We start from the raw sequence: 13,907 nt of genomic DNA, 5'->3' as shown, positions 1-13,907 counted from the left end.
ACCGCCCAGCATTACTTCTATTACCGGGGCTGTCATTTTTTATTATTATTTTTACGTCGCTCGTGTGTCTCGTTGCCATTTTTTGTTCCTCACGTTTTCATTGAAGGGGTTTATTTTTTCAACTGCCCATCCCTGAACGGCGCCAACACGGAGCGGCGTGGTGAGGATTGTGTCAACTTGCGGAGAAGATATTTGCCCAGTTGATCGTTGCGCTCAGTTTCTTAGCGACATTACAGCAATCGCGATTATTTTTTTATATTTTTTTTGGACCACGCCGGTTTCTACAGTGAGACGGCACAAAAGTTGCACAAGCTGTCGCTGGAAGAGGCCTTGCGGCGTTTTTCACTGGCAGGCTCAGGATGCTTTGCTCGCCCTGCCGTTTTCTAGGCTCCCCACTTCTCGCTGACCTTCGCGAGGGATGAAAATTGAATTGAAAACTTTGCCCATTCAGACCATCCAAACCGTCCCGCTGCTGCTCCTCGCGTGTCCTCGACCAGGATTGACTGTCCGGCTCACGTGTCGTCACCCCAGGGCCGACCGGTCCGGCCCACACTCAAGGGCATCGGACCAGGCGGGCAGTGGAAATGGATTTTTGGTAGGGTCACCGGTTAATCGGTGCAATGATTGATATTTGACAAACGAATTCGAGCGCACCGATCGCACCGACCGGATCCAATCCCACATCCAGCCATCCTCCTTCCCCTTCCAATCGGCAGGTAGGCTTTACACACCCGAAAGGACACCTTCACCTTCACGCGGGAATGTGGTTGGCCGAAGGAAAACGGCATCCAAAATCGGCATCCATTCATCAACCTGTTGTGTGCCTTGTGGCACTGTTGCCGCCTGCCGGTCGCTGTTTCGCGGAGAGGAAGAATGAGCCGGACAAAATCTAGCATCAGCAAAACAACAGCAACAACTACGACAAACACACAGACACAGCGGTGGAATGCATGCCAACTCCCCAATCGGTAACTGGAGCACTTTCGAAGCGGAGATTAGTTTCACGCGATCGATTGCGTTGGAATGGGGGAGAGGGGCCTCAACGCAACCCCCCCCCCCCTCAACACACACACCCACGTGCAACGTTGACGAAACTGAAACACTGTTAAACCTGTACCGGACTGCAGGCTGGTAGCTAATCGAATTGGTAGCTCGTAACGTTTTATGCCCTGCCGACGAAACGAGCCGCGAGCAGGGTTGAAAATGAAATAAAAACAACAACCGAAAACGGCAACAAAAACCCCAAACACACACACACACACACCAATCGAAACAAAACGATCCCCATTCCCGGTAGTACCCTCATCCCCGCGGGTTGCGATTGTTGCGAACATCGTAAACGCACGCGGTAGTTAACGGTGTGTACGGGGCCCGCACGTCTTGCGCTAACCAGCTCGATTCGATGCGCCAGGGCTGTCTAACACATTCCCGTGCGTTTTGATTTTAAATTGAACCGGTACTATTGCGCGGAAAAACGCCCCCAAGCTTCTCTTCTGAGCTTCTCTGTCCTTAGATGCATTTACCTTTAGTATCTAATTTTTCGAACAACGTTTTGTTTTTGTTTTTGTGTTTTTGTAAGGTAAACTTCAAACTCGGTATTTTGGCGCGCTTGCTCAGTAAACAGAAAACAAACGAGGGTTTAATCAATAATTTCTATAAAGATAAAAAAAAAACAAAAGGAAACATGTAGCATCAATCAAGAAGATAAGGGCCACAGAAGAAGAACATGACAATAAACAACAATCAAATGTCGCCAACTATTCTGAGACGACTACAAAAGTGCGTTCACCTTTCTGTACTAGAGTTGGACAAAATGAACAAAACAGCAGAATTGGATCCGGACGGCTCCATCAAATGTCGGAACCAGTTCCCTAGGGTAGGATCAATCGCTCACTCTGGAACCGTCCAGCACCTTCCGGAATCCTTCGGAATTGTCAGGAATCGTCTGGAATCGTCCGGAATCGGGCGGAATCGTAGTCGAAAACCGATGTTAGTGAACGTGAGAAGACACAGGACACTGCAATAGAAGTTTTTGAAATGTAATTGGATCATTTTTTCTTTGTATTTTTCCCTTGTTTTGTTGCCCTAAATATGGACAAGAAAAAACTTATCTAAATTCTCAACTTGATACCATGCGATCGATACATCTGACTATCTAATCTAATCTAATCTAATATAACTTATTGTTGCTCCGAACGATTCCAGAAGATTTTGATACGATGCCGATGAACTGAACTATTCCGAACGATTCCGAAGATTCCGACGATTCCGACGTTTCTTGACGATTTCAGACAATTCCGGATGATTTCCAACGATTCCGACGATTCTGGCGATTCGTGACGGTTCCGGCGGAGCTAGCAATTTCATTGCTCTGGGGTAGGAATCGGAACTAATCTTACCAGAACCGAAGTGGAACCGTGGGTACGATCCGGAGAACCCTTATCTAATCTGTACGCCACGCCTACGTAAGTTTTGCTTTGTTGTTGGTAGCGCCGCTAATCCGGAATCGAAATCGGCTTTCAAATCTGAATTGGCTTCGAAATTACAATCGGCTTCCAAACGGAGTCAGTTTTGGCATCGCCATAAAAATAGGCTTTTGGGTCCAATCATACTACGTATTGATAACCGCAAAAAAATCAAAACTTACTCGTAAAAGATCCATTCTCATGGAGTTTGCCGGACTGATTTCCCTCTGGAGTGAACTCTGGAATCGACTCCGGAGTCAACTCCGGAATCGGCTCCGGAATTGATTCCGAATCGGGTAGGTCCGATTCCGAACTCCCACCACTACAGCTTATGCCAGGATCAGGGTTGACTTATAGAAGATAATTCCCGAAGTTTCCACCTTCGAGTCCCGGATGGCCCTCTCGAGCGCCATGTTGAATACAGGGTTTTCCAAGTCATTTTTGAATGTGCACATAATTATTCCAAAATGTTTTTCAACAACAGTCGAATGGTGTATTTGCTTGAAAAATGAAATAACAATTTAACTCATGATTTTCAACACATAACAAAGAACTGTCAAACTCTATCCAGTCTGAAGTGGTGTTGAAAATTATGGTGAAGAAATTAAATATTATTGTGATGGAAACGACATATCAGATCCACATCAATCTTTAACATTAACATCTGGCACGCGGTGAATAACAATGTTGACATTCGAAACTGACTTGGAAAACCCTGTAAGAGACACATAAGCCCGTCCTCCTGGTGCAGACCTTTGGTGGTAGCCCTGAGAGTTTTCCATCCACCATCATCTGGCAAGTGACGCTGTTCATAGTCATTCTAACTAGCTTTATCAGTTTGGCCGGGATTCCAAAAGAGTTCATAACGAGATATAGTACACGTTCGAAAATAATGTGCAAATAATAAAAAATATTATTATTATACTTATTCTCTCCACAATAAAATAGTAATGATAATAATACAATAGAAGTAATACACCAGTACTGAGAACCACTTGTAAAAAAAAAACTCCAACCACATAACCTAAAGAAACGATCTGACAACCCTGCCCCTAACGCCGAGGCGTCCCGCCCAAATGCAAATCGGAGTCCCAAGCGCAGCGCTCGGATTGCAACAAACAACACACACACAGCAACCTTCATCCATAATAATCCCTTTTCTCCTTCCTTACTACCCCCGCTCCCCCTCCCCTCACTGTCTTCCGCATCTCCCGCGGCCGGGCACGCACTCGATGTTGACGTTTCGCGCATCGCCCTTAATCGAGATCGCGACTGACCCACCGTCACCGTGTTTGCGTCACAACTGTCACGGCTATTAAACGGCGTTGCAAACACACACACACACACAGTGTGAAATTGCGCGGAAGGAAAGAAACACGCTAACACACCCGCCCTGCGCACCTGGCCCGTCGAGTCGGTTCGATTAATTAATTTCTTTTTCCAAAACAAACGGCTCACCATAACGCCACTCTGCACACCTCACTGCCTTCGCTGCACGTGGCACCCAATACCGGAGGGGAAGGGCAAGGAGGGGTGATTTGTTATTTGTTTCGTTATGTAGATGGCAAAAAGGGTTTTGGCGGGGGGGGGGGCGATGTGCTCCTATAACTTCGTGGTCGTTTTTGTTTTTTCAGCGAACATTGTTTTGTGTCTTTCTTCTTAAAGACGTATCATTAAAATATGTCAGCACGCGCGTTCAGGATGCTGGGGCAGAGGGCAAGACGAGGGAGGGGGGGGGAGGGGTAAAAAGCATAAATGGGAAGTATCGTAACGTATCCCAGCGCTCGGTTCGGTACGTAGGAGCAAATGGGCGTACTTTAACAAGCTACAAATGTGACAAATTACGTTACGGCACCGTTTTGGTAAGGGACGCAACAAAAAAAAATCCCATTTTGCGCAACACTCACACATCATGAGGTGTAATTGTTACAGGGCGGCCCGTCATACTGGTAATAATTTTCCCATTTTCCCCCTCCCCCCGGTGTAAGCTTTTTACGCTCGGATCGGATCAATCGAATCAGATCGAAACATCAATCATTCCATTGATAGAGAGAGAGCGCGCGCGCGACAGAGGGTAAGGTGTGAAGGCGGTGGGTCAATCACCATCATCAGTGTGTGGACAGCAGCACGGAGATTAATTTGTTTTCCCATTGAATGAGCCCAATACCAACAAAAAAAAAAGAGAAACCCCGATGATGTCACCCCATTTGAGCGCTGGGACAGATTAATCGTTAAAACGTTCTTGCTTTTATTCCAAAACAGCACACCGTTAAACCGTCAATTGCTACCATGTGCGCCTCCGGTGCCACTTTTTTCGGGCACGTGCACGTTTTTGAAAATGTTTCATGAAATCCAGTTTTGCAGGGCGCATTTCCGAGAGTGTGGGGGGCGTTTGGGAAAGTTCGTTTGGGGCTGGGACCAATTACCAGCTCCCAGCGCGGGTAGCCCTCAAATCCCCTTCGGGCTCGGGGCCATCATACGCTGTGTGCGGTAATCGCAGCAAATTAGCAAACTTTAAATGAAATAATTTAATTGCTGTTTATCGCTGTTGAGCCGTGTGTTTTGTGCTCCCCCCCTATGAAAATGCGCCTGACGCGTAGGCAAACGCGCGCAGCCACGGGGAATGATTCCAATTGCCGTGCAAGAGGTGGGGAAAAAGGGGGGGGGTGGGGAGAGAGAACAGAACGCTTCAAAGTGGAAGGATAGCCGGGGATTAAATTACGTCTGTTGCACTTTTGCTAAAATTCGACTCAAAAAAAAAAACAAACAAACAAAAAACTTCCATTAACTGTCCTCGGTACTAGTGGCGGGAACTCGGAATCGGACCTACCCGATTTCGATTCCGCGTTCGGAGTCAATTCCGGAGCCGATTCCGATGCTGGAATCGATTCCGAAGTCGATTCCGGAGCCGATTCCGGAGTTGGTTCCGGAGCCGATTCCTGAGTTGAATCCGGAGCCGATTCCGGATTAGACTCCGAAATCGATTTCGGGATCGGCTCCGGAATCGATTCCAGAATTGAAATCGGCTCCGGAATCGATTCCAGGATCGAAATCGGCTCCGGAATCAGAATCGTCTCTGCAATCGAAATCGATCTGGGAATCGCAACTTGCTCCGGTAACGGAATCAGGCTTGACTTAAGAAATGGAGTTAGCTCCAGAATGAGAATTAATTTTTGAACCGAATTAAGACGTGTGGGAAGCGAAATAGGTCCGGGAACCTCCATGTGAATAGATCGTTTGCAAGTAAATTTTGATTCTTTGCCGCTAATTCCGATGGACCCAAACGCCTATTCCTATGAAGATGCCGAAACCGAACCGAAGCCAATTCTGATTTCGGAGTCAATTCCGATGTCGGAGCCGATGTTGATTCCGGAACCAATTCTGGGACCGATTCCGAAGCTGATTCTGATTCCGGAACCTATTCCGGAACCAATTCCGGGACCGATTCCGAAGCTGTTTCTGATTCCGGAACCTATTCCGGAACCTATTCCGGAACCTATTCCGGAACCGATTCCGGAACCTATTCCGAAACCTATTCCGGAACCGATTCCGGAACCAATGCCGGAGCCGATTCCGGAGGCAATTCCGGAACCAATTCCGGAGCCGATTCCGGAAACTGTTCCCGGACCTACTATCCGGACCTACTACGACTAAATCTTCATTTTTCCCATCACTACTCTACCCACTTATGTATGCGCTAGTGTGTGTGTGTGTGTGTGTGTGTGTGTGTGTGTGTGTGTGTGTGTGTGTGTGTGTGAGAGAGAGAGAGAGAGAGAGAGAGTGTTTTATCACATCATTTTCCTATCCCATAATGTCAGTGCAAAACCGTCGATAATCGCTCGCCTCGACAACGCGACAATTATGCTGGCGCTTCGTCAACTGCTTCGCTGCTGTCGCTTCAATACCAGCACGCGTTTGGTTTATGTTCACGCTCTTATCGCATCAGTCCATACACTCCTGGCCGGCCGAAACGCCCCTCGCCAGGAAGTCAATCGTACGCGGTTTGACGTTAATGAGCTAGGTTCCGAGTGGCCCGGTAACCGACCGACCGTCCGGCAGCCCCTAATCCGGTCAATTAAATCTTCTCGATAAACACTCGCCGGCCTACGCACACATGCTGCACGGTGTAGCAGCGCTCGATCGTCCTCGTCGTGACGAGCAGTGTATTGTTGTGTCAGCTAGCAGCGTGGCAGTCCACGCCACGCCAAGCGCCACCGAAACAACCAGTCAGTCTGTTCGGCAATGTCCCTGTTTCGTTTGGGGAGGGTGATTTGTTTTATTTTTTGTTTTTTCCTTCCCAAGGTTTGGTAGCTTTTTTTTGCTGTTTGCTGCTTGCTGCTGTCCCTTCGTCTGTTGCGAGCGACTCGCCAAAAGAATAATGCGTGATGGCAAGCCACTGACAAGCTGCTCGGGGAACAGTTGCTCGCCAACATGGCTTAGTCAACAGCAGCCACATTAGAGAGGGGCAACCGGATAGGTGAAGTAATCGCTTCTTGTTGGGCTTTCTTCAATCGACAGCCATCGTCAGGCGGTTATCAGCACTCTCAGCCGACAAAGGGATAGTGAGTGGATGGCAATCTAATCGGTACAAAAAAAACCAACGAATAACTTGTTACTTTGTGAGGTGGATCGATTTAAATGTTTTTAAAGTAAATTTTAAAGGAAGGGAATCTTTTGACAGAAGTGTTCGATTCTTCGACCGTCTGTTCTTCCGAAGTAACGGCAACCGGATAGTTTTTTTTTGTATAGCTGCGTTACTAAACGCCTCAAGGTATGCAATGTGCACAGTTTGAAATTATTATTTCCGTTGCCTTTGGTAACGTATGGCACAGGCAGGTTCGTGTGACATTCAGGACAGGGTTAGAGACATTCTTTTGTACCACACATTCTTAAAATGTATCAGCCAGCATAATAATTAACACACAAAGGAAATATCATCTAATTAATTTACAAATTTAACAAACACCATACAACAGTCTCCCTCGATCAATTGTGGTTTGATTTATCCAATCATTTTTATTTGATGACGCTCAACTACTACTGACTGGATTCTACTATTTTCACTTCCTAATCATTTAAAGCAGCTAACTTTCATAAGTGATAGCCAGGAATAATTTATTTTAAATCGTAATATCTTGCAATAGATAGGACGTATTATCATTAAAAAAAATTGCAAAAAGATCAACAAAATGTTATGTAACTTTGTAATGTTTGCATGTTTGGCAAATTTTTGTTTTTTTCCTTTTTTATCGAATAATTTATTGATACCCATAAATGGTCGAAAATCGAGAATATAAATACAAAATAACAATTATTTCGATGAAAATAGTACAGCCTCATATATCTTAGTTATAATGTGAGTTTTCAAACCGTATAATGTACAGCAGATATTAGTCAAACTATTATCTACGCTATTACATGATAGCTTTTCAACAAAGCTTCCTGTTGAACATAAATTCGCATATAACTTTAAACTGTTGTTTTCCCGATTCAATGAAAATAAAAGCAAAACAATGAAAATACAACAAGAAATCAATAAAAAATGTATTTAAAATCATAATTTTACATAATCTTTCAGTTATTTTTCATTCAGTAACACTTCCATGGGGGCCATGGCTGTCACATATGATAGTCATTAAAAATGTTAACAAAAATTACTTGGCACCCAGGCAAACATAAACAAAAATGGTCTGGCACTCAATGTGTTAATCTTTTATATATGCTCTACAGTTGATTTTTTTTTCTCAAATATTTTTTTGCAATACGTGTGATACATTTTTTATTCTTTGAAAGTTTTGTTTGTTTGAAAAAAGTCATCCTTTTGTAAACATTGTCTGGAGATGTTATTAAATATGATTGTTGTTTTTTACAAAACAAAACAAATAATATTGCACAGTTGTGTTAGTGCTTTTGTAATGCAAAAAAACATACTGTCAAAAATTGATGCCTTAAAACCCAACATTTAGCGGCAACGACTGTAAACCATTGCTCAAAACTAATATCAAACGAAAGCTTGTTTGCATTGCATACCTTCAGGCGTTTGGAAAGGTGTATCGAGAGCAAATGTTGGCCTTTTTGTTTCTGTTTTCTTATAAATTCTCCCGAAGGCCAATCCTATAGCATTTAAAGGCCCAATTCCAATAAAAGTGGGTCAAAAAACCCCGCGATTGGATCCAACATCGGGAGATCGGGTTTGATATGGAGACTAAAAATCAAAACAGATCATGCAAACGGTAGCAAGACTCGGATCAGGGTCAGATACTGTGAATCTGAAAACATTGCTTGTAATTGGGCAAGGAAAAAGGATAATTACTCGAATGTTATTTATTTTGCTAGGAATAGATATCGCGAGCCAGCATAGACCTAAACAACAACAACTGGGGCGATCCATCAATACAAACGATTCGCGTTAAGGTTGTATTTTTTTTTACCGAAAATGACCAAACTCCAAATTAGTTCTATGAAGGTAGACACAATGAAACAAGCAAAGACATACCTCTAGAATCAAGCCTGGATTTGGGGAGCATAATACCTGGATCGGTAATTGCTGGATTTTGCAAATACAAATTCACAACTGTAACAAGCTAAGGTACTGGTTCAACCTGTCGACGCAGCAAAACAATATTTTCGCCCGTCTTTCGATGTCATTCAATTTGAAGCAAAACAACCCCATACGGAGCCCAACGTGTGACATTTATCGTTCCAGAGAAGACTGTAGGCTATTTTTGTTCCCTGCCATCACACTCCTGGAAGCTCCAGAGGTCCTTCTGGGGGACACGTCTTACACGCGAGTGTCAAATTGCCCACATTTGTATGGCTTCAGCCCGTGCTGCCGGTATGAATCGGCGTGCGGGACTCGTGCCGCGATGCTGTGAAAAGGGTGTGAAGCAGCTGCCGGGATCGTAATTAATATTTCCAATTCACGTTCAGCGCTGACTTTTGATGGGTGAGTGCCACACGCACACACACAAAACCTAATCATGGGACGAAATTAATTATTTCCCGCGCCGCTCGTGACAGGCGACTGAATGTAAGAGCGAGCGAATTTGCAACGCTTCATCGTCATGAGGGCATCCTTACTTTACCGGCCTTAACATTAACTGGTTTATCGATGCTGATAAATAATGTATGAAAACGCTGATTGCGGCTAGCTTATGCATGATTTCCGCTCCGCTTGTAAAACGGAAAACCCCTGCCTTTCCGTCGCACGCGAAACCGGTTACCGCGTTGCCTGCGTTGGGGACGCGGCATCACGCTCGGTGCATCCGATGCGGGCGGCAGAAGGATTTCCCTTTTCATTGTCAAGCAGATCGGCGTACCTTCTATCCATACGCTCGGTTTTACCGTGTCCCCGCCTATGTGTGCAATGAGCCGTGCCCAGCTGGCGCTGCCTGTTCTGGCCGTTCGCAGGCGCTCACGGTGAATGTTAATGAGTGTGTGGTCAGCGAGCGAGTCAGGTGAGTGTCGAAAATGATCCTCGTTCTGTTCGGCGCATCTCGAGCACAGCACCGGAACTGGTTTTCTGTCATTTTTTTTTTTTTTGACTCACGCTCACGAGCGGCGGCGGCTGTGATAAGCGCTAAACCGAATGCGATGAGTAACGGACTCGAGCGAGCGGGAGCGTTGTTAATGGGCACGATGGGCACGTACCAGGGCCCGTGAACAATTGCGGCCAAGGGGAATTATTTAATTTCAACCAAAACATAGTTAAATGAAGCCGCTCGTTTTCTTCAGGGGAAACGTTTTTATGTTTGTTTGTTTGTTTTTTGTTTTTTTGGTAATTAAAAAGATTTTTTTGTTCGAATACTCTGCGCGTTTCAGTAAGTTAGGCTACATTGGGGAATGAATCATGGCATCGCTTGCAAGCAACATTAGAACTAAAACTATGCTGCTGAGCCCATGCCCGGATTATCCAGGGATTATCCAAGTTGGAAAGCTAACCAGTAGCTGGGGATTATCCAATTGGATAATTGCGTGCACAGTAGATAAAAACTTTTCTTTTCAATTCTTATGCTCTAAATGAAATTTACTGACTCACAAAACCAACAAATAACACTACAACGAAACATATGTGTTATCTTCCGTTCCGAAGCGTTGAAAACGAGCTGATTCAGCGCAATTGAGTGATTGAGCATCGTTAATTGTGTTATTCAATGGTTAATTTAGGTAGAGGATGTATTTAAAAAAAAAGACAGATATCAACATAATCCATCACGCGATTCGAAGACCGTGTCTGACATTATTGTTCGGTCCCACGGACAAAGACAGATGACGACCGGAGCTGAAACGGACAATGCACCACCGAAATGCAATGCTCAAGCGAAAAGGCAACCTTGCCTGAATAGCGGCCGAACCAATTTATCAATTAAGAATATCATTGCGAGATAAAAAAAATGTGCAAGAATGTGCAAGAATCCACATAATCAAGCCTCAATCTGGCCAGATAACAGCGCACGGGGCACGGGCAGAGTATGTATGGCCTGCAGACTAGCACCATCCGCTGCTGCTTGTCAGCGGATTCTGCCGTTAACACGATGAGCGCTACGCGTATTTTGCACAGCTTCGGCGGATATTCCGGCACTACCTTGTGATGGCCAAATTTTGAAGCGTAGATCTCTGACAGAGGTGAGCCGTCGTGCTCAGCGCTGCCTTGATGATTTTATAAAGTAAGCTACAAGCTGGAAAACCCGTTTCAACGTGGCCAAGAGTCAGGTCATGATTGTCCCACATCGACGCAAACGGTCTTTGATCCCTACTATGCACAGCAGGGTTGAGGTTAACGGCGGTCTGATCGAATGGACTAACAAGGTAAAATATTTGGGCCTCACGTTGGATAGTAAGATGCTTTCCGACGGACAGGTTGAGAGTATCTTACGCCAGGGTCAAACTCTCTTAATGAGTTTATACCCACTGATATCGCGCAGGTCCAGGCTTTCCTTTGTGAACAAACCAGCTGTCTTTAAACAAATCATTCAACCAGTGGTATTTTATGATTGCCTGGTTTGGGGAACATGCGCCAGGGTACATCGCCAAAAAATACAGGTAATGCTGAGCAAAATGCTAAGAATGATAGCACATTGCGATCGATACACTAGGAATTCAGATCTTTATGACACATGCGAAGTAGCTTCACTCGATAGCTACATACAACAGCAAACGACCAAACTAATTGAAAAATGTAGAGATTCTACACACAGGGCAGTTCATGAAATCGCCTCTATTTGAATATTTTAGGTCTAGGGTAAATTAGGTTTAAAAAAAATTAGGTTAAGATAGGATAACTAGGTTAAGGTAAAACTCTCTCTTCTATTAATAGAACACGCTACTACAGTGCATCAGAATACAGCAAGAAAGCGAAGCCCCAAAATAGGATTGTTGAGACGTTATCAACAGAATTCTTTCGTCCACCCGAATGTACAATAAATATGAGATACAAAAGCGTTTTTTAAGCAACGTAGTTAGTTTATTGTAGCTAAAAATACAGTCGCTTGGTTCGGGGATCGGTGAAAGAATGGCTAAAGATCGTAACCTGAAACAATCAAATCTCCAAAGCGATGTCTGGATACCTTTTGGCTAAATTCACAACTTACTGATGTGGTCAGAGCAATTTTGATCACATCAGAGTGAGTTTGTGTTTACGTAGAGTTCCAAATTTCAGCTATCGGCATCATCTAACATGCCAGGAGAACAAGAAGACACTGACTCTTCAAGCTTTGGTTTTGTAGTACCCAGAAGAAACCAACGGCGTGTATTGCGTTTTTTTATCAACTGAAGATGAAGAAACTAGTGAGCGAGAAGAATATCCAACAGTTCAAGATGAATGGTTCGAACCGCAAGGAAACCATAACCATTTTACGAATTTTGCAAGTACATTCGGGGCAAAAACCAATATAGAAAAAGTGAGAAATTGTCGCACAGTTCAAGATTTTTACTCACTTCTGGTTACAGATTAAATATTTGAATACTTAAGCGAACAAACAAATATTTACGCAGCTTAGTCTAATGACTCATCGAATCGTTTCAAAAAATGCTACAATTTTTCCAATAATGAACTTGTAGATAAATCCAACCGCCTTTCCAAAGTTAGCTACATTATTGAGGCTCTTAATCAAAATTTTCAAAAATATGTGCAGAAACTGTGTGCATCCACGAATCACTAATAACGTTTCGAGGGCGTATCGTATTTCGCCGCTATTTGAAAAACCATAGACACAAGTATGGCATAAAAATATTCAAATTGTGCTGTGGCTACGGATATACGTATAATTGTAGTTTTTATGCTGGAATATTTCACGAAAAAGAACAGACAACCCCCAGCAAAGATTGTAAATGAAATTATCGGAGAAGTTGTTAGATAAAGGTCACACTATTTGCACAGACAATTGGTACACCAGTGTACAATTAGCCAATATGTTGATCAAACGTAAAACTCACTTGATTGGAACTCTACGAAGCAATAGAAAAGATAATCCGAAAGAAGTAGTTACAGCCAAATTGAAAGTGGGCGAATTTATTGCAACAGAAAACTCCAACGGAATTACAGTAATGAAATGGAAAAATAAGAGAGATGTACTCATGCTTTCCACGAAACATTCAGACCAACTGGTTACAGCAAAAATCAAGAATAGATATGTTGTGAAACCAAAAATTATTTTGGAATATAATAAGGCAAAAATGTCTATCGATTTGAGTGATCAAATGGGATCGTATTCCAATCCGCTTGGGAAAACTTTTAAACGGTGCAAAACATTAATGTTAGAATTATTATTCAACACAGCTATTGTGAATGCATTATTTTTACATAAGGAAGTTACAGGAAAAAATATATCTGTAACATCTTTTCGAGTGCAACTTGTACCTTCTCTTACAGACGACATACTGTAGTAGCTGTCCCAAAAAACCTCACATGTGTTTGACTTGTTTTAACAAAATCCATCAGAAAATCAATTTAAACTGCATTTATGTTTCATTTTAAATCATATAGGAAAACAAAAATAAAAGTCATTACAATACAGGCCAACGATGTTCTTATGAAAAACATGCACTGTCGGTCCCTAGGAACCGCCATAGAGCTGAACGTGTTAAACGGTTCAAACCGATCGCGCTCGAAACCGCTGCGGGGTTGCACTCATCGAGATTTCAGGTGTTACAGTCGTGAAAGCGTTATAATTGACCCGGTACAGGGGTTTTTAACCTGTTATAAACTGCTGTGGATGATAATTTTGCTTTTTGTTACTGATAGAGTATGGAAGCATCTTTTTTTGATCAGATTTTCAGTTCGTAGCTCTCACAACGTTATACCACGAAGCTGCTGTTTAAACATTGAAATCATCAAACCGGTTAGCTTCATTTGTCGCATTATAGCGGTTATCACGCACAGCTACGAACTACCTTTTCCGATTCCAAGTTCTGCAGAAAATCGGAATCTGACTAGCCCGATGC

Source organism: Anopheles arabiensis, chromosome X (genome assembly GCF_016920715.1).
Source record: "Anopheles arabiensis isolate DONGOLA chromosome X, AaraD3, whole genome shotgun sequence".
Classification (NCBI taxonomy): Eukaryota; Metazoa; Arthropoda; class Insecta; order Diptera; family Culicidae; genus Anopheles; species Anopheles arabiensis.
Note: the sequence above shows the minus strand (reverse complement) of the source record.